The 22,882-nt window shown below is 45.0% G+C and overlaps 1 protein-coding gene across 5 annotated transcripts in view; it reads right to left on the bottom strand.

The window, feature by feature from the left end:
* Positions 1-22,882, bottom strand: part of LOC110534862 (glutamate receptor 4) — a 186,286-nt gene that overhangs the window by 95,888 nt on the left and 67,516 nt on the right. The gene's annotated exons all lie outside the window — the stretch shown is intronic.

The following is a 22,882-nucleotide window of genomic DNA, read 5'->3' as shown; positions in this document are numbered from 1 at the left end:
CAAGGGTTAACATGTTTAAATGTCTTACTCATGTCAGCCACGGAGAAGGAGAGCCCACAGTCCTTGGTAGCTGGCTGCGTTGATGGCATTGTGTTATCCTTAAAGCGGGCAAAGAACGTGTTTAGCTTGTCTGGCAGCAAGACATCGGTGTCCACAATGTGGCTAGTTTTCCTTTTGAGTACATGATTGACTGTAAACCCTGCCACATACATGTGTTTGAGCAGTTAAATTGCTACTCCACTTTGTCTCATCATTGACGTTTTGCCTGTTTGATTGCCTTGCAGAGGGAACGACTACTCTCTTTTTATTCTGCCATTTTCCCTATCACCTTCCCATGGTTAAATGCGGTGCATTGTGCTGTCAGTTTGGCGCGAATGCTGCCGTCTATCCACGGTTTCTGGTTAGGGTAGGTTTAATAGTCACAGTGGGTACAACATCTCCTATACACTTCTTTATGAAATCAGTAACCGTCTCAGTGTACAAGTCAATATTATACCCGGAACATATCCCAGTCCGCATGTAGAAAACAATCTTGAAGCGTGGATTCACATTGGTCAGACCAGCGTTGAATAGTACTTAGCACAGGCGCATCCGGTTTGAATTTCTGCCTATAGGAAGGGGAGCAAAATGAAGTCGTCATCAGATTTGCCGAAAGGAGGGTGGGCCAGGGTCTTGTATGCATAAAATAAGTTAGAGTAGCAATGGTCCAGTGTTTTTCCAGCGCAAGTGCTACAGGCAATATGCTGATAGAATTTAGGTATCCTTTTCCTCAAATTTGCTTTGTTAAAATCACCAGCTACAATAAATGCAGACTCAGGATATATGGTTTCCAGTTTGCATAAAGTCCAGTGAAGTTCCTTGAGGGCCGTCGTGTTATCGGCTTGAGCGGGGATATACACAGCTGTGACAATAACCGAAAATAAGGCCTCCCGGGTGGTGCAGTGGTTAAGGGCGCTGTACTGCAGCGCCAGCTGTGCCATCAGAGTCCCTGGGTTCGCGCCCAGGCTCTGCCGTAACCGGCCGCGACCGGGAGGTCTGTGGGGCGCACAATTGGCCTAGCGTCGTCCGGGATTGGTCGGTAGGGATCTCCTTGTCTCATCGCGCACCAGCGACTCCTGTGGCGGGCCGGGCGCAGTGCGCGCTAGCAAAGGTTGCCAGGTGCACGGTGTAGCCTCTGACACATTGGTGTGGCTGGCTTCCGGGTTGGATGCGCACTGTGTTAAGAAGCAGTACGGCTGGTTGGGTTGTGTATCGGAGGACGCATGACATTCAGCCTTCTCATTCAGCCGTCTCTCCTGAGCCCGTACGGGAGTTGTAGCAATGAGACAAGCTACTACAACAATTGGATACCACGAAATTGGGGAAAAAAAGGGCTAAAATAATAAAAAAAAGACAATAACCGAAAATAATTATCTTGAGAGACAATACAGTCGGCATTTTATTGTGAGGTAATTCTAGGTCAAGTGAACAAAAGGACTTGAGTTCCTGTATGTTGTTACAATTACACCATGAGTCGTTAATCATGAACATACACCCCCAATGTTTATTCCTTTCGGCGTGATGCACTGAGAATCCAGGTGGCTGTACTGACTCCGACAGTATATCCCAATAGAGCCATGTTTCCATGAAACAGAGTATGATATCCCTGATGTCGCTCTTGACAGAAACCCTTGCCCTGATCTTGTCAACTTTGTTATCTAAGGACTATAAGATAGCAAGTAATATACTTGGAAGCGGTAAATGATGTGCGCGCCTCCTAAGTCTGACTAGAAGACCACTCTGACTTCCTCTTCTCCGGCGGCATAGTTTTGGGTCGGCATCTAGAATCAGTTAAAATGCCCTGGGTGGTGCAGACAAAGGATCTGCTTAGGGAAAGTCGTATTCCTGGTTGTAGTGCTGGTAAGTTGACGCCGCTCTGATATTCTTCTCGGCTGTACGTAATAACACAAGATTTTCTTGGCTAACAATGTAAGAAATAATACATTAAAAAAAACAAATTCTGCAAAGTTTCCTAAGGAAACCATTTCCATGGAAGCCATGGAAGCCATTGCCATGGAGACTAGCTCCCCCCTCACCCATCACTCGTACATCTCCTCACCAGCCTGGGGAAATGGCTACCCAGATCCATCCTTAACTCCTACAACAATATTTTTCTGTTGCACATCAGACTCTATGTTCCCCTCTTGTACAAGCTGCAACTCAGTACCCTCAACACAAACAACTTGTTGCTCAGCAACAGGTACTTGTGGCTGCTCTACCACTGTCGGCCCACCTCTCCCTACATCAGCGGGCCCAGACGTTATGAGGACCACCTGCATCCCGCCATCCGCCTTCTCCCTTTTCAGGCAAGCAGGTCGCTTTTTGCCAACATCCCCACACTCAAAAAAACATTGACTTCCCGTACTAGCATAACCATATACAGTCTGTTGTCATTCTTGACTTTAAACGATAACTCCAAAGTCTGCTCCGGTGAGTACAAAAACAGAAACACCTGTCACCAAAATGACATAACCTGTTTCAGTTTGCATCCCAGCGGGACAATTTTAATGGAACTTGCAAACTTCCCAAACCACAATAACATTGGGAATAAATGGCTGTACATGCGAAATCGTAACCCTTTTTGATGGAGAAAAAAGCTCACCAGAGCATACCTTTAAGATTTAAGAAACCTTTACCATTCGATCGACAAGACGCTCTTAAATTAAGAAAAACCACCAACGCTTTACTCATCCACGATGCATAAACAACATTTTCATTCCTTCTCTCCTACGGTGACCAAAAACTCCTCCACAGTTACAGTACTGCAGCTTCAGTAACAAAGTTGAAGCCGGGCCGAAGTGACAAGGACGGCATCCCAATGTGGGTCGCCATCCCCACCAAAACCAGGCCAATTCCAACAAGTAATCCAATATACCTAATTACACCACAAACATTTTTCAAAAATAATCATCCAAAGGAAAAGGAAAACCACCAAGAAAAGGAAACAGTCTGTAGTCTGTTTAGGATCATGTTGTACTCAGTTTAGGATCATGTTGTACTCAGTTTAGGATCATGTTGTACTCAGTTTAGGATCATGTTGTATTCAGTTTAGGATCATGTCGTACTCAGTTTAGGATCATGTCGTAGTCGGTTTAGGATCATGTCGTACTGAGTTTAGGATCATGTTGAACTCAGTTTAGGATCATGTTGTAGTCAGTTTAGGATCATGTTGTACTCAGTTTAGGATCATGTTGTAGTCTGTTTAGGATCATGTCGTATTCAGTTTAGGATCATGTCGTACTCAGTTTAGGATCATAGCGCAGTCAGTTTAGAATCATGTTGAACTCAGTTTAGGATCATGTTGTAGTCAGTTTAGGATCATGTTGTACTCAGTTTAGGATCATGGCGTACTCAGTTTAGGATCATGTCGTAGTCAGTTTAGGATCATGTCGTAGTTGGTTTAGGATCATGTCGTAATCAGATTAGGATCATGGCGTAGTCTGTTTAGGATCATGTTGTACTCAGTTTAGGATCATGTCGTACGCAGTTTAGGATCATGTCGTAGTCGGATTAGGATCATGGCGTACTCAGTTTAGGATCATGTCGTAGTCGGTTTAGGATCATGGCGTACTCAGTTTAGGATCATGTCGTACTCAGTTTAGGATCATGGCGTAGTCAGTTTAGGCTCATGTTGTACTCAGTTTAGGATCATGTCGTACTCAGTTTAGGTTCATGTCGTACTGAGTTTAGGATCATGTTGAACTCAGTTTAGGATCATGTTGTAGTCAGTTTAGGATTATGTTGTACTCAGTTTAGGATTATGTTGTAGTCTGTTTAGTATCATGTCGTATTCAGTTTAGGATCATGTCGTACTCAGTTTAGGATCATAGCGCAGTCAGTTTAGGATCAGGTTGAACTCAGTTTAGGATCATGTTGTAGTCAGTTTAGGATCATGTTGTACTCAGTTTAGGATCATGGCGTACTCAGCTTAGGATCATGGCGTAGTCTGTTTAGGATCATGTCGTAGTCGGTTTAGGATCATGGCGTACTCAGTTTAGGATTATGTTGTAGTCAGTTTAGGATCATGGCGTACTCAGTTTAGAATCATGGTGTAGTCTGTTTAGGATCATGTTGTACTCAGCTTAGGATCATGGCGTACTCAGTTTAGGATCATGGCGTAGTCTGTTTAGGATTATGTTGTACTCAGTTTAGGATCATGCCGTACTCAGTTTAGGTTCATGTCGTACTCAGTTTAGGATCGTGGCGTAGTCTGTTTAGGATCATGTTGTACTCAGTTTAGGATCATGGCGTACTCAGTTTAGGATCATGGCGTAGTCTGTTTAGGATCATCTTGTACTCAGTTTAGGATCATGGCGTACTCAGTTTAGGATCATGGCATACTCAGTTTAGGATCATGTTGTACCCAGTTTAGGATCATGTTGTAGTCTGTTTAGGTTCATGTCGTACTCAGTTTAGGATCATGTTGTACTCAGTTTAGGATCATGTCGTAGTCTGTTTAGGATCATGTCGTACTCAGTTTAGGATCATGTCGTACTCAGTTTAAGATCATGGCGTAGTCAGTTTAGGATCATTTTTGTACTCAGTTTAGGATCATGTTGAACTCAGTTTAGGATCATGTTGAACTCAGTTTAGGATCATGTTGCAGTCTGTTTAGGATCATGTCGTACTCAGTTTAGGATCATGTCGTACTCAGTTTAGGATCATGGCGTATTCAGTTTAGGATCATGTTGTACTCAGTTTAGGATCATGGCGTACTCAGTTTAGGATCATAGCGTAGTCTGATTAGGATCATGTCGTAGTCAGTTTGGATCATGTCGTACTCAGTTTAGGATCATGTCATACTCAGTTTAGGAACATGGCGTAGTCAGTTTAGGATCATGTCGTAGTCGGATTAGGATCATGTCGTACTCAGTTTAGGATCTTGGTGTAGTCAGTTTAGGATCATGTTGTACTCAGTTTAGGATCATGTTGTACTCAGTTTAGGATCATGTTGTAGTCTGTTCAGGATCATTTCGTACTCAGTTTAGGATCATGTCGCAGTCAGTTTAGTATCATGGCATGGTCTGTGTAGTCTGTTTAGGATCATGTCGTAGTCAGTTTAGGATCATGTCGTACTAAGTTTAGGATCATGTGGTAGTCGGTTTAGGATCATGTTGTAGTCAGTTTAGGATCATGGCGTAATCAGTTTAGGATCATGTTGTACTCAGTTTAAGATCATGTCGTAGTCAGTTTAAGATCATGGCATAGTCTGTTTAGGATCATGTCGTAGTCAGTTTAGGATCATGGCGTAGTCTTTTTAGGATCATGTTGTAGTCAGTTTGGGATCATGTTGTAGTCAGTTTACGATCATGTCGTAGTTGGTTTAGGATCATGTCGTAGTCAGTTTAGGATCATGTCCTGGTCAATTTTAGGATCGTGGCATAGTCAGTTTAGGATCATGGCGTAGTCAGTTTATTATCATGGCATGGTCTGTGTACTCAGTTTAGGATCATGGCGTACTCAGTTTAGGATCATGGCGTAGTCTGTTTAGGATCATGTTGTACTCAGTTTAGGATCATGGCGTACTCAGTTTAGGATCATGGCATACTCAGTTTAGGATCATGGCGTACTCAGTTTAGGATCATGGCGTATTCAGTTTAGGATCATGTTGTACTCAGTTTAGGATCATGGCGTACTCAGTTTAGGATCATAGCGTAAACTGATTAGGCTCATGTCGTAGTCAGTTTGGATCATGTCGTACTCAGTCTAGGATCATGTCATACTCAGTTTAGGAACATGGCGTAGTCAGTTTAGGATCATGTCGTAGTCGGATTAGGATCATGTCGTACTCAGTTTAGGATCTTGGTGTAGTCAGTTTAGGATCATGTTGTACTCAGTTTAGGATCATGTTGTACTCAGTTTAGGATCATGTTGTAGTCTGTTCAGGATCATTTCGTACTCAGTTTAGGATCATGTCGCAGTCAGTTTAGGATCATGGCATGGTCTGTGTAGTTTGTTTAGGATCATGTCGTAGTCAGTTTAGGATCATGTCGTACTAAGTTTAGGAGCATGTCGTAGTCGGTTTAGGATCATGTTGTAGTCAGTTTAGGATCATGGCGTAATCAGTTTAGGATCATGTTGTAGTCGGTTTAGGATCATGTCGTACTCAGTTTAGGATCATGTCATACTCAGTTTAGGATCATGGCGTAATCAGTTTAGGATCATGTTGTACTCAGTTTAAGATCATGTCGTAGTCAGTTTAGGATCATGGCATAGTCTGTTTAGGATCATGTTGTAGTCAGTTTAGGATCATGTTGTAGTCAGTTTAGGATCATGTCATAGTTGGTTTAGGATCATGTCGTAGTCAGTTTAGGATCATGTCCTGGTCAATTTTAGGATCATGGCATAGTCAGTTTAGGATCATGGCGTAGTCAGTTTATTATCATGGCATGGTCTGTGTAATCTGTTTAGGATCATGGTGTGGTCTGTGTAGTCTGTTTAGCATCATGGCCTGGTATGTGTAGTCTGTTTAGGATCATGGCGTGGTCTGTGTAGTCTGTTTAGGATCATGGCGTGGTCCGTTTAGGATCATGTCGTCCTCAGTTTAGGATCATGTTGTAGTCAGTTTAGGATCATGTTGTAGTCGGTTTAGGATCATGTCGTAGTCAGTTTAGGATCATGTCGTACTCAGTTTAGGATCATGTTGTAGTCAGTTTAGGATCATGTTGTAGTCAGTTTAGGATCATGTCGTAGTCAGTTTAGGATCATGGCGTAGTCCGTTTAGGATCATGTCGTACTCAGTTTAGGTTCATATTGTAGTCTGTTTAGGATCATGTTGAAGTCAGTTTAGGATCATGGCGTAGTTGGTTTAGGATCATGTCGTAGTCAAGTTTAGGATCATGGCATAGTCAGTTTAGCATCATGGTGTGGTCTGTGTAGTCTGTTTAGGATCATGGCGTGGTCTGTGTAGTCTGTTTAGGATCACGACGTGGTCTGTGTAGTCTGTTTAGGATCATGACGTGGTCTGTGTAGTCTGTTTAGGATCATGTCGTGGTCTGTGTAGTCTGTTTAGGATCATGGCGTGGTTTGTGTATTCTGTTTAGGATCATGGCGTGGTCTGTGTAGTCTGTTTAGGATGAAGGCGTGGTCTGTGTAGTCTGTTTAGGATCATGGCGTGGTCTGTGTAGTCTGTTTAGGATCATGGCGTTGTCTGTGTAGTCTGTTTAGAATCATGGCGTGGTCTGTGTAGTCTGTTTAGGATCACGACGTGGTCTGTGTAGTCTGTTTAGGATCATGACGTGGTCTGTGTAGTCTGTTTAGGATCATGTCGTGGTCTGTGTAGTCTGTTTAGGATCATGGCGTGGTTTGTGTATTCTGTTTAGGATCATGGCGTGGTCTGTGTAGTCTGTTTAGGATGAAGGCGTGGTCTGTGTAGTCTGTTTAGGATCATGGCGTGGTCTGTGTAGTCTGTTTAGGATCAAGGCTTTGTCTGTGTAGTCTGTTTAGGATCATGGCGTGGTCTGTGTAGTCTGTTTAGGATCATGGCATTGTCTGTGTAGTCTGTTTAGGATCATGGCGTGGTCTGTGTAGTCTGTTTAGGATCATGGCGTTGTCTGTGTAGTCTATTTAGGATCATGGCGTGGTCTGTGTAGTCTGTTTAGGATCATGGCATTGTCTGTGTAGTCTGTTTAGGATCATGGCGTGGTCTGTGTAGTCTGTTTAGGATCATGGCGTGGTCTGTGTAGTCTGTTTAGGATCATGGCGTGGTCTGTGTAGTCTATTTAGGATCATGGCGTGGTCTGTGTAGTCTGTTTAGGATCATGGCTGCTATGAGTGATGCACATGTGGTTAAAATGTTCACCGTGAACGCACCTGCTCCCAGGGTTATTAGTTATGAGTGCGTGTGTGTGTACAAGGGGAAGGTACAGTTGTCCCCGGGGTAGAGGGGGTAGTGAGGGCCTCCACTGACCCAAGGAGATCAAAAGCTGGAAACGACATATGACTGCTTTTCCCTCATAGGAGACACATAAGCACGCATAAACGCGCACACACACAGACACACACACACAGAGACAATTACACACTGACAGACAGACACACCCCCCTCTCCCTTTTTCTCTCTCACACATACACACACATAAACACATACTCACACACCCATGCACTCATAACAAATAACACACTAATCCATTATAATTCATGACCACACACCCATCAGAGGTTAGCACTTTGCAAACAGAAAGAATGATATCATCATCCATCATGCTGTCTGTCTCAGTCTATTCTTTCAATTTCTCTCTCCAGCCCGCCCTCTCTTGCTCACTCCTTCTACCCCTCTTTCTGTTTCTCTCCCCCCTCTTTCTCCATCTCCCCCCTCTCTCTCTTTCTCCACCTGGAGAAGTACAGAACCACTAATGAGCAGACTGCTGAGCTGGTGTTATTTCCAATAAACAAGACGAGCGACAATACCAAGAACATCGCTCTCTCACAAACACAAACAGCCACCATCGTCTCATTATAGCAGAACTTGACGTTTACATCCCAAATGGCACCCTATTCTCTGGTCAAAAGTAGTGCACTAGGGAATAGGGTGCCATTTGGGAACAACCTACATTGGCTATGGAGCAATATGAGTGATATGCCTTTAGGTGGAGATAGATCTCTCTGTATTCCTGTGAGGGTTTGGTACCCTTGGATATGGTATAAGCAGAGCTTTCTGACCCTGTGGCCATTGGTTTCAATGAAAGGAAGCCAGTGTGGAACATACATACACATAGGGAGACTGCACACACACACACAACAAACACTCACACACTCACACCCTGAACACACACACACACACACACACACACACACACACACACACACACACACACACACACACACACACACACACACACACACACACACACACAAAGACACACACAAACAATGAACACACACATGAAGTCCCTAGAAGGAGAGAACTGAGTGGAACACGATGAACAGGGAAGGCTCAATCTGCATTCTCTCCTCTCCCTCTCTCCTTAGTGTTGTTTCTCTCCTTTTGTCTGCCCAGAGAAGAGGACACAAAGTGAATTAACTCTAGCCTAGACAAGCTCTGGAGAAAGGAAGAAGGGGAGAGGGGAGAGAAGGAGGGAGGGGAAGTGGAAGTGGAAATAAGCAATACATATGGGGGTGCTTACAGCAATCAACTTCACCTTAGAAAGAAACACACACACACGCTAGCAAGCAAGCACACACACACACAGACACAGACACACACAAAGACACACACACAGACACACACTGTCAGACTGACCTCTTTATAGAGGCTAAATCAAACCAACCCTGGGAGAGTATTCAGTGGAGAAACCATTGATTCTCCATTTTCCATATCACGTCAAGGAATATGACGGGTCTAAGTTTGAATTGGCTATGAATATAGACCTATAATACCTGTATTTGTTGATGGGAACAGTTACAGGTATTGGTCTCGTTGGTCTCGTTAGAATTTGGCAAAGCAGTGAGACTAACCGTTGTAGTTATATTTGACATTTTAGTCATTTAGCGGACGCTCTTACAGTTAGTGCATTCATCTTACCACATACCACAAGCATAGAAAGTAAATGTTTCCTCAATAACGTAGCTATCAGTAGAGTCAGAGGTAGAAGGGGGGGGGGGCAAATGCGAGGGCTGGTTGAAGTATACATTATTTTATTTTATTTATTAATTTCTGGGGGGGGGGGGGGGGGGTCGAGATAAGGAGGATTATTTAAGATACCACCCTGTAGGTTTGGGAGGGCCAAGAGATCTGAAGCGGCAGAACGGAGTGCTCGGGTTGGGGTGTAGGGTTTGAGCATAGCCTGATGGTAGGGAGGGGGAGTTCCTCTTGCTGTTCCGTAGGTAAGCACCATGGTCTTGTAGTGGATGCGAGCTTCGACTGGAAGCCAGTGGAGTGTGTGGAGGAGCGGGGGTGACATGAGAGAACTTGGAAAGGTTGAAAACCAGGTGGAGTACAGTGTTCTGGATAAGTTGCAGGGGTTGGATGGCAGATCCAGATTGGAGAGGACAAGTGCCTGGAATAGGACCTGCGCCGCTTCTTGTCTGAAGGAGGGTTGTACTCTACGGATGTTGTAGAGCTTGAACCTGCAGGGCTGGGTCACTGCTTTGATGTTCACAGAGAACGACAGGGTGTTGTCCAGGGTCACACCAAGGTTCTTTGCACTCTGGGAGGGCAATACTGTGGAGTTGTCAACTGTGATGGAGGGGTCTTTGAGCGGGCAGATCTTCCCCGGGAGGAAGAGCAGTTCCGACTTGTCAAGGTTGAGCCTGAGGTGGTGGGCCGACATCCAAGTTTAGATATCTGCCAGGCATGCAGAGATGCGTGTCGCCACCTGGGTGTCAGAAGAGAGGAAGTAGCAATGGTAAGAGAGACCATGTAAGGATATGACGGAGCCGAGAGACTATGTGTATAGAGATAAATGTAGAGGGCCTAGAACCGAGCCATGGGGGACACCAGTAGTGAGAGTATGTGGTACAGGCCCAGATCCTCTCCACGTCACGTGGTAGGGGAGCCCTGCCAGTTAGGATGCAATCCAAGAGTGTGCAGTGCCTGAGACACCCAGCCTTGAGAGGGTGGAGAGGAGGATCTGAAGGTTCACAGTGTCGAAGACAGTGGAAAGATCTAGGAGGATAAGAAAATAGGATAGAGAGTCAGCTTTGGCAGTGCGGAGAGCCTCTGTGACATAGAGATGAGCAGTCTTGCTTGCTCAAGTGTTTTGGAAAGAAAAGAAAGAAGGGATGCATGTCTATAGTTTTTGACGTCAGGTGAGTCAAGTGTTGGTTTCTTGTTCTTGAGGAGGGGAGCAACTCGGGCCATTTTGAAGTCAGAGGGTAGCCAGTGGCCAGTGGTCTGGGATGAGTTGATGAGGGAAGTGAGAAATGGGAGAAGGTCTCCAGAGATGGTCTGGAGAAGGGAGTAGGGGATGGGATCGACTGAGCAGGTTGTCGTGCGGCCAGACCTCACTTGTCACAGGATGTCATCTGGAGAGAAAGGGGAGAAAGAGGTCAGGGCATAGGGTAGTTCTGTGTAAATGAGACCAGTGGAATCAATAGGCTGAGTGAATGAGTAACGGATGTCGACAACCTTTTTTAAAAACTTGTTGTTGACTAAGTCATCCGCAGAGAGGGAGGTGGGAGGGTTTCAAGGATTAAAGAGGGAAGAGAAGGTAGAAAAGAGTTTCCTAGGGTTAGAGACAGAAGTTTGACATTTGGAGTGGTAGAAAGTGGCTTTAGCAGAAGATACAGAGAAAGAGAAGGGGAGGGCGTGAAAGGAAGATAGGTCCTTTGGAAGTTTAGTTTCCTTCATTTTCGCTCAGCTGCCCACAGCCCTGTTCTCTAAGCTTGCAATGAGTCACTCAGCCATGGAGCAGTAGGGAGGGCCGACCCGTCCGGGAGGAAAAGGAACAGTGCCATAGTATACGGAAATGGAGGAGAGTAAAAAAGGAGAGTAAAAAACTGTTAAAATAGTGTCTGTGAGTATCACAGAACTGATTAAGCAGGCGAAAACCTGAGAAAAATCCATTCAGGAAGTAGTTTCTTTTGTTGGTTTTGTAGTTTTCTATTCAATGCTATTACAGTAACCACTGACTTAGGACTCCATTTGCAGTTCCCATGCCTTCCACTAGATGTCAACAGTCTTTAGAAATCGTTTCAGGTTTGTATTCTTATAAATGAGGGAGTAAGACCAGTCTGAACGAGTGGACCCTAATGTGAAGGAAGTTTTTTCAGGATCATGTGCATTTCTTGTCCGATTGAAATATTATAGATCATTTAGGGTAAAAAAACAACCTGAGGATTGAATATAAACATTGTTTGACATGTTTCTATGAACTTTACGGATACAATTTAGATTTTTTGTCTGATTGTTTTGACTGAGTTTGAGCCTGTGGATTACTGAAGAAAACGCGCTAACAAAACTGAGGTTTTTGGATATAAAGAGACTTCATTGAACAAAAGGAACATTTATTGAGTGAATGAATGTCTTCTGATTGCCACCATATGAAGATAATCAAAGGTATTCATTTTATCTCTATTTCTGAGTTTTGTAACGCTTCTGCTTGGCTGGTTACTGTTTGTAATAATTTGTCAACTGGGCTATGTTCTGGGCTAGGTATGTTCTGGGCTAAGTATGCTTTCGCCGAAAAGCATTTTATAAATATAATACTGTGGTTGGTTTAACAAGAAGTTAATCTTTAAACCTATGTAAAATGTGTTTTTTTTCCAGAATTTTTATAATGAGCATTTCTGTAATTGAATTTGGCACTCTGCAACCTCATTGGATGTTGGCCAGATGGGACGCTAGCGTCCCACATACCCTAGAGAGGTTAAACCCACCACAAACCCTACACACACACACTCATGCAGGCACACACATACACACAACTGCCTCAAAATGAGAGGAACCCTCAGTAAAACCAATGCACCAACTAAGTGGCCTTGTGGAGTGTCCAGACTATACAAATGGTAACCAATACCCTCTGCTTGGCACCCCACAGGTTTCACCTGTCTTTGTGCTTGTCTCCACCCACCTCCAGGTGTCGCCCATCCTCCCATTATGCCCTGTGTATTTATACCTGTGTTCTCTGTTTGTCTGTTGCCAGTTCGTCTTGTCTTGTCAGGTCTTACCAGCGTTCTCTCCCTACTTCCTGCATCTCTAGTTCTGTTTCCTAGTTTTTCCCGGTTCTGACCATTCCGCCTGCCTTGACCCCGAGCCTACCTGCCGTCCTGTACCTGCCTGACTCTGACCAGATTACAAACCTCTGCCTGCCCTGACCCCAAGCCTGCCTGCCGTCCTGTACCTGCCTGACTCTGACCAGATTACAAACCTCTGCTTGCCCTCGACCTGCCCTTTGCCTACCCCATGTTTCTAATAAATCATTTGAGAACTGTACTATCTGCCTCACGTGTCTGCATCTGTGTCATATCCTGAGTTGTGTTAGTACGAACTGGCCATGACTGACGGATTACAGACCTTGGCAGAACGCCAGAACCATGCCTTCAACACATTGCTGGAGCAATTCAGTGGATTGTCTGAGGCAGCAGTAACCCCCCAGACTGGCATGTACCCCGCTATCAGTGGCGTTTCTCCCCAATCTACCCCGGCTTCCCAAGAACTATGTTTACCTCCTCCAGAGTGCTACGCTGGAGATCCTGGATCCTGCCGGGTGTTTCTCTCCCAATGTCCTCATCTTTGAGCTGCAGCCCTCTCCATTTCCATCGGATCGCTCGAGGATAGCGTACGTGATAATTCTGATGTCCGGGAGGGCTCTTGCCTGGGCTACGGCAGTGTGGGAGCAATAATCCACCGTTTTCCTCAGATTGGAGGAGTTCGTGGTGGAGGTACGGAAAGTGCTCGATTCTCCATTGTCCGGGAGAGAGGCGGCTTGTAAGCTGCTCCAACTACATCAGGATTCCTGTAGTGTAGCAGATTACGTGGTGTATTTTCGCACATTGGCGGCTGAGAGTGCCTGGAACCCGGAAGCCCTGTTCGACGCGTTCCATAACGGGTTGTCGGATGTGATTAAGGACGAGCTCGCGACCCGGGAACTGCCCCTGGACCTCGACTCCCTCATTGCCCTGACCATCGGATCGATGGGGTGGCTACTGGAACGTAGGATGGAGAGGGAATCTGTTCCCTGTCGCCAACACTTGTCCTCGATTTCCACCTCGCCTCTGAATAGCCCCGGAAATCCCTAAAGCCCACATTTCCTAGTGGATCCGACGTCAGCCGAAGTATCTCGGACGGTCACCAAGGGCTGTAGAGTCGTCTCCTCTGGAGCCCATGTAACTGGGCGCCTCGCTTCGCGTTCCTAGGAAACTATGCAGTTTTTTGTTTTTTTACGTGTTATTTCTTACATTAGTACCCCAGCTCATCTTAGGTTTCATTACATACAGTCGAGAAGAACTACTGAATATAAGATCAGCATCAACTCACCATCAGTACTACCAAGAATATGTTTTTCGCGACGCGGATCCTGTGTTCTGCCTTACAAACAGGACAACTGAGTGGATTCCATGCAGCGACCCAAAAAAAAAACAACTCCGAAAAAGAGGGAAACGAGGCGGTCTTCTGGTCAGACTCCGGAGACGGGCACATCGTGCACCACTCCCTAGCATTCTTCTTGCCAATGTCCAGTCTCTTGACAACAAGGTTGATGAAATCCGAGCAAGGGTAGCATTCCAGAGGGACATCAGAGACTGTAACGTTCTTTGCTTCACGGAAACGTGGCTCACTGGAGTGACTCTATCCGAAGCGGTGCAGCCAACGGGTTTCTCCACACATCGCGCAGACAGAAACAAACAACTTTCTGGTAAGAAGAGGGGCGGCGGCGTATGCCTTATGACTAACGTGACATGGTGTGATGAAAGAAACATACAGGAACTCAAATCCTTCTGTTCACCTGATTTAGAATTCCTCACAATCAAATGTAGACCGCATTATCTACCAAGAGAATTCTCTTCGATTATAATCACAGCCGTATACATCCCCCCCCAAGCAGACACATCGATGGCTCTGAACAAACTTTATTTAACTCTTTGCAAACTGGAAACCATTCATCCGGAGGCTGCATTCATTGTAGCTGGGGATTTTAACAAGGCTAATCTGAAAACAAGACTCCCTAAATTTTATCAGCATATCGATTGCGCAACCAGGGGTGGAAAGACCTTGGATCATTGTTACTCTAACTTCCGCGACGCATATAAGGCCCTGCCCCGCCCCCCTTTCGGAAAAGCTGACCACGACTCCATTTTGTTGATCCCTGCCTACAGACAGAAACTAAAACAAGAGGCTCCCACGCTGAGGTCTGTCCAACGCTGGTCCGACCAAGCTGACTCCACACTCCAAGACTGCTTCCACCACGTGGACTGGGACATGTTTCGTATTGCGTCAGACAACAACATTGACGAATACGCTGATTCGGTGTGTGAGTTCATTAGAACGTGCGTTGAAGATGTCGTTCCCATAGCAACGATTAAAACATTCCCTAACCAGAAACCGTGGATTGATGGCAGCATTCGCGTGAAACTGAAAGCGCGAACCACTGCTTTTAATCAGGGGAAGGTGTCTGGTAACATGACCGAATACAAACAGTGCAGCTATTCCCTCCGCAAGGCTATCAAACAAGCTAAGCGTCAGTACAGAGACAAAGTAGAATCTCAATTCAACGGCTCAGACACAAGAGGCATGTGGCAGGGTCTACAGTCAATCACGGACTACAGGAAGAAATCCAGCCCAGTCACGGACCAGGATGTCCTGCTCCCAGGCAGACTAAACAACTTTTTTGCCCGCTTTGAGGACAATACAGTGCCACTGACACGGCCGGCAACGAAAACATGCGGTCTCTCCTTCACTGCAGCCGAGGTGAGTAAGACATTTAAACGTGTTAACCCTCGCAAGGCTGCAGGCCCAGACGGCATCCCCAGCCGCGCCCTCAGAGCATGCGCAGACCAGCTGGCCGGTGTGTTTACGGACATATTCAATCAATCCCTATACCAGTCTGCTGTTCCCACATGCTTCAAGAGGGCCACCATTGTTCCTGTTCCCAAGAAAGCTAAGGTAACTGAGCTAAACGACTACCGCCCCGTAGCACTCACTTCCGTCATCATGAAGTGCTTTGAGAGACTAGTCAAGGACCATATCACCTCCACCCTACCTGACACCCTAGACCCACTCCACTCCAGATTGTGGACTTCAGGAAACAGCAGAGGGAACACCCCCCTATCCACATCGATGGAACAGTAGTGGAGAGGGTAGCAAGTTTTAAGTTCCTCGGCATACACATCACAGACAAACTGAATTGGTCCACTCACACAGACAGCATTGTGAAGAAGGCGCAGCAGCGCCTCTTCAACCTCAGGAGGCTGAAGAAATTTGGCTTGTCACCAAAAGCACTCACAAACTTCTACAGATGCACAATCGAGAGCATCCTGGCGGGCTGTATCACCGCCTGGTACGGCAACTGCTCCGCCCTCAACCGTAAGGCTCTCCAGAGGGTGGTGAGGTCTGCACAACGCATCACCGGGGGCAAACTACCTGCCCTCCAGGACACCTACACCACCCGATGTCACAGGAAGGCCATAAAGATCATCAAGGACATCAACCACCCGAGCCACTGCCTGTTCACCCCGCTATCATCCAGAAGGCGAGGTCAGTACAGGTGCATCAAAGCTGGGACCGAGAGACTGAAAAACAGCTTCTATCTCAAGGCCATCAGACTGTTAAACAGCCACCACTAACATTGAGTGGCTGCTGCCAACACACTGACACTGACTCAACTCCAGCCACTTTAATAATGGGAATTGATGGGAAATGATGTAAATATATCACTAGCCACTTTAAACAATGCTACCTTATATAATGTTACTTACCCTACATTATTCATCTCATATGCATACGTATATACTGTACTCTATATCATCGACTGTATCCTTATGTAATACATGTATCACTAGCCACTTTAAACTATGCCACTTTGTTTACATACTCATCTCATTTGTACATACTGTACTCGATACCATCTACTGTATCTTGCCTATGCTGCTCTGTACCATCACTCATTCATATATCCTTATGTACATATTCTTTATCCCCTTACACTGTGTACAAGACAGTAGTTTTGGAATTGTTAGTTAGATTACTTGTTGGTTATTACTGCATTGTCGGAACTAGAAGCACAAGCATTTCGCTACACTCGCATTAACATCTGCTAACCATGTGTATGTGACAAATAAAATTTGATTTGATTTGATTTGGCTAGATTGCCTCCTGCTTAGCGCTTATTCAGACTTAACACCCAGAGCTGTCGGGTATTGTGGAGCTATGGGACATTTTTCATTTACCTGCCCATTAAAGAACCAGGCTCATAAAGGAGCTACTAGTACGGATACGCTGGTGAGCCATACGGGGAGTTTCCCATCTTCCATTACTCATACCCCTCTCCATGCTACCCTGTTGTGGGGTGACCGGTACAAATCTCTCCGGGTGCTCATAGACATCTTCTTGCGGGCTTGGGAAAGCCCCGGACCTCATCGTCGTTCCTGCGGAGTACCAGGATCTCCGGGAGGTTTTAAGCAAGGCCCGTGCCACCGCGCTTCCTCCGCATCGGCCCTATGACTGCGCCATCAACCTCCTGCCGGGCACTAAACCGCCTCGGGGGCGGCTTTATTCCCTGTCAGGTCCAGAGACCAAGGCGATGGAGACGTATATTGAGGACTCCCTGGCTGCAGGGTGTATCGGTCCTTCTTCCTCCCCCGCAGGAGCAGGGTTCTTCTTTGTGGAGAAGAAGGACAAAACCCTGCGTCCGTGTATCGAGTACCGGATCCTGAATGACATAACGGTTAAAAAACGTTTCCCGCTTCCACTCATTGTCTTGGCTTTCAAGCTTCTCCAGGGGGCTACCATCTTCTCCAAGTTGGACCTACGGAACGCCTACCATCTGGTACAGATCCGGGAAGGGGATGAGTGGAAAACCGCCATTATCACGACTAGGGCACTACGAATACCTGGTGATGCAGTTTGGACTGACCAATGCTCCTGCTGTGTTCAGGCCCTGGTAAATGACGTTCTCCAGGACATGCTGAACCGGTTCGTATTCGTCTACCTTGATTACATCCTCATGTTTTCCCACTTGGCTCAAGAACATGTCCTCCATGTCAGACAAGTCTTCCAGCTTCTTCTGGAGAACCAGCTGTACGTCTGAAAGTGGGAGAGAGAGAGTGGGAGAGAGAGAGAGGAGGGAGGGAAGGAGGTAGAGAGAGAGACAATGGAGGGAGAAAGAGAAATATATATATAGAGAGAGAGAGACTAAAAAGAGAGAGAGAGAGAGAGAGAGAGATTTCTTTCCACAGGGCTGTGGGGTGAAACAGGGATACAGCTTAAGCCCCACCCTCTTAAACATATAAATCAATGAATTGGCGAGGGCACTAGAACGGTCGACAGCACCCGGCTTCACCCTACTAGAACCTGTCTACTGTTTGCTGATGAGGGCCTACAGCAGCACCGAGGTCTTCTGCACAGATTCTGTCATACCTGGGCCCTGACAGTAAATCTCAGTAAGACAAATAATAATGGTGATCCAAAAAAGGTCCAGTTGCTAGGACCAAAAATACAAATTCCATCTAGATACCATTGCCCTAGAGCACACACAAAACTATACATACCTCTGCCGAAACATCAGTGCCACAGGTCATTTCCACAAAGCTGTGAACGATTAGTTTCTGGTAAAAAATACTTGAATCAGTTACAGAACCCATTGCCCTTTATGGTTGTGAGGTCTGGAGTCCGCTCACCAACCAAGAATTCACAAAGTGGGACAAACACCAAGTTGAGACTCTGCATGCAGAACTCTGCAAAAATATCCTCTGTGTACAACGTAAAACACCAAATAATGCATGCGGAGCAGAAATGGCCGATGCACTCTAATTATCAAAATCCAGAAAAGAGCCATTCAATTCTACAACCACCTAAAAGGAAGCGATTCCCAAACCTTCCATAACAAAGCCATCACCTACAAAGAGATGAACCTGGAGAAGAGTCCCCTAAGCAAACTGGTCCTGGGGCTCTGTTCACAAACACAAACAGACCCTACAGAGCCCCAGGACAGTAACACATTTAGACCCAACCAAATCATGAGAAAACAAAAAGATAATTACTTGACACATTGAAAGTAATTAACAAAAAATTTAGCAAACTAGAATGCCATTTGGCCCTAAACAGAGAGTACACAGGGGCAGAATACCTGACCACTGTGACTGACCCAAACTTTGACTATGTACAGATTCAGTGAGCATAGCCTTGCTATTGAGAAAGGCCACCGTAGGCAGACCTGGCTCTCAAGAGAAGACAGGCTATGTGCACACTGCCCACAAAATGAGGTAGAAACTGAGATGCACTTCCTAACCTCCTGTCAACTGTATGACCATTTTAGAGACACATAATTCCCTCAGATTACACAGACACAGAAAGAATTTGAAAACAAATCCAATTTTGATAAAGTGCCATATCTACTGTGTGAAATACCACAGTGTGCCATCACAGCAGCAAGATTTGTGACCTGTTGCCACAAGAAAAGGGCAACCAGTGACGAACAAACACCATTGTAAACACAACCTATATTTATATTTATTTATTTTCCCTTTTGTACTGTACATAGACATATTATGAGATTTGAAATGTCTTTATTATTCTCTGAGTGAATGTTTACTGTATATTTGAATTGTTTATTTCACTTTTGTTTATTATCGACTTCACTTGCTTTGGCAACGTTAATACAGTGGGGCAAAAAAGTATTTAGTCAGCCACCAATTGTGCAAGTACTCCCACTTAAAAAGAGAGGCCTGTAATTTTCATCATAGGTACACTTCAACTATGACAGACAAAATGAGAAAAAAAATCCAGAAAATCACATTGTAGGATTTTTAATGAATTTATTTGCAAATTATGGTGGAAAATAAGTATTTGGTCAATAACAAAGGTTTATCTCAATACTTTGTTATATACCCTTTGTTGGCAATGACAGAGGTCAAAGGTTTTCTGTAATACTTTTTTGCCCCACTGTATATGTTTCCCATGCCAATAAAGCCCTTAAATTGAATTGAATTGAGAGAGAGAGATAGAGACACAGACACACAGAAATAGAGAGACCGCGAGAGAGAAGGAGGGACAGAGGGAGAGAGAGAGAGATGGGGAGGACAATGTAAATATATGTTTCCCATGCCAATACAGCCCTTTGAATTGCAAGAGAGAGAGAGACCCCAATATGTGTGTGAACAGCTGTCAATCTGGAAATCAATACAGGTCAATATAGTGTCTGTGATGAAGCCGTCACAGTCAACCACCCTGAGCCACCAGCGATCAACCATTTTGAAGAGGAATGTAGTGGAATGTAGTATAATGTAGTATAATGCATTACAATGAAGCAGAATGCAGTATAGTGGTAGAATGTAGTACAATGCAGTGCAATGAAGCAGAATGCAGTAGAATGTGGAAGGGTGTAATAGAATGCAGTAGAATGCAGTGGAATTTATTGGATTGCAGTAGAGCATGCAGTAGAATGCAGCAGAATACAGAAGACAATGCAGTAGAATGCAATAGACATGCAGTAGAGAATGCAGCAGAATGCAGAAGAGAATGCAGTGGAATGTGGCAGAATGCAGTAGAATGCAGTAGAATGCAGTAGAATGCAATAGAGATGCAGTAGAGAATGCACTTGAGAACGTAGTAGATTGCAGCCTCTTTCTGGCTTGGTTCAATTAAAGCTGATCTAATACCATGCTGCTTCTGCAAGGGCTGCATTATCTATTTCCCCAAACGTATCAGCTCCAAGGCATAGGTTGGTGTGTGTGTTTGTGTGTGTGTGAGAGAGAGATTGAGAATTTGAGAGAGCAAGCATACATGTGAGAGCATACGGGTGTATGTACAGTGTGTAAACTATGTTTGTGTGTGAGAGAGAGCGAGAGAAAGAGAGAGACAAAGAGAGAGAGTACACACGTGTGTCTGTGTGTGTGTTTGTGTGTGAGAGAGAGCGAGAGAAAGAGAGAGTACACACGTGTGTCTGTGTGTGTGTCTGTGTGTGTGTCTGTGTGCTCCTCATTCTGTCTGTGGCGGCTCTGTCTGAATGCAGAGATCCCTCCCGACGACAGCACAATGTTTCCGCATCAAGCATGACCATTACCGACCGACTACCACGACACCCCTCCCTCCCCCCACTCCACCCCAGCTCGCACTCCGTCCTCTTTACTACATCTCCCACCATTCCATTGGGGGCTTCATAACCTCCTTTCCTCCCTCATCCCTACTTCCCTCCCTCTCCACCTCTTTCCCATGCTCCTCTAAAAATTTTAAAGATTATGTCATAAAAACAGGCAGGCAATCCATGGTGAAATACCAAGAGAATGGAGAGAGGGAGAGAGAGAATGGGGTGGAGGGGAGGGAGGCGGGGACATAAAAAAATTATGTTTATTCTTTATGAGATCGACTGTCCATAACAGTGTGTGATCCCATGAGTCCTGGTGTGTTGGAGTGTATTGAAGTGTACTGGAATGAGAGAGAGAGTGTGTGCGCGCGTGCGTGCATGCGTGTGCGTGCTCTCACTGTCTGATCATTTGAAGCTGCTTGAGTTAGAATTGACCCATAACCACAGATTACATTTCCAGATATTCCCACCTCTAATCCTAACCTTAACCATTAGGGGAATTAAAATAAATCTGACCCTGTATCAGTGGTTAGGGGGCAACTTCTCCCTACTTGGCATGAGCAGAGAAGAGAGGACCCAGGTGGGTCCTGTGATACGAATCTATCCAAGGATGAACCAAGGACTTAATAAAAACACAAGCCATCAAAACCTGAGAACATACAGGCAAGTACACAATTACCTAAGTGTACACCGTGAGCCATTCTTCTGTCAGCACATGCTAGCTCGACAACCCACTCAGGCCTTCTTTATGGGACGAGCTATGACAAATGGTAAAATACCTTAACTCCACCGCACCATCAAGAGAGGCAGACGCCCTTCAGTATTCCACACAACAATCACAGCAAACTATCATGAAAATGTTTTCAGAAAAAAACCGTTTACAAAAGCTATGACAGCATGTACAAAATATGTTCATAACTGTAACTGAAAGTACAGTCATGACTGTAACTCAACCTCACCATAATCATCACCAGAGGCAGATGCCTCTAAAGCACAATCACAAAAAACGATACCACGAAAAGGAGTTTACACAAAAAAAGCAGTTTACACCCCACAGTATTTTCTGATAAAAAATATATTCTGGTCATGACCATAACTCAACCTCCACAATCACCCGAGGCTGATATAACTGTATACCCCTCAGTACTTTACACTATAATCACAGAAAACTATCATGAAAAGGAGTTTACAGACAAAAATAAGAAGAAGTATTCACAGTATTTTTTTTAATAAAAAACTAAATCTTCACCCACTTAACATCCATAAAACATGAGTCGGCTTGGGAGAGGGTAAAGTGGTGTTTCTGTACGTGTTCGTGTGTATGTGTGGGTGTGTTAAGGCAACCTTTGAGAGATAATGGTGGGAGAATTTCATTTAAAACTCTACTTCAGAGACTCTGACGTGCCGTAGCCTAAGTAACACTAACAGCTAGCCCGTTTAGCTGTACCATTACCACTCAGACATGGCTTTCACTTGAGTCCCAAATGTCATCATATTCCCTAAGCAGTACACTACTTTTGACCAGGGTGCATCATGCATAGGGAATAGGGTGCTGTTTGGGATGCACATAGAGTCTTTGGGAAAAACAATGGCGGTGACTAGGACATCAGTCTTGAAGAGAAAATACCTTAATTCATGATGCTGATGCTGCATGACTAAATGTATTAGGCGTTTGATAATATGATACTTCTGCGCGGGAGACCAAACAATGTATGGGAGTGTGTGTGTGTGTGTGTAAGGGTGTGTCGAATGTGTGTGTGTGTGTGTGTGTGCGTGTGTCCTGACATAGTTTTCATTTCAACATATTGTGATTTCTGCATAATTCTGCGACAAATGAGGAATGCAGACCCACAGCGATGGTTGTGTGCCATTTTCTTTTTATACACTTCCTACACATGTGCACCTAATGAATATTCATGATCAGCTTTAAATAAATGCGGGATATAAACAGTGTAGGAAGTAGCAGTGTCATTTCCTGTGAAAAGGCGTCCCGTTTCGTCTCTCCTCCCCTGCTCCGTCTGTTTTCTCTTTCTGTTGTTTGCTGCGGTGACGCAGTCACTACATTCCCACAATGCTACACTGTAAAAAGTAGGACAGCACTGTTGTTCATCTGAAGTGCTTTTTCTGATTGGTATGATCCCATATTACACTTGGGGTCATTCAAC

This window comes from Oncorhynchus mykiss, chromosome 10 (assembly GCF_013265735.2).
Source record: "Oncorhynchus mykiss isolate Arlee chromosome 10, USDA_OmykA_1.1, whole genome shotgun sequence".
NCBI classification, from domain to species: Eukaryota; Metazoa; Chordata; class Actinopteri; order Salmoniformes; family Salmonidae; genus Oncorhynchus; species Oncorhynchus mykiss.
Note: the sequence above shows the minus strand (reverse complement) of the source record. Positions and strands in the feature narration are given on the sequence as shown.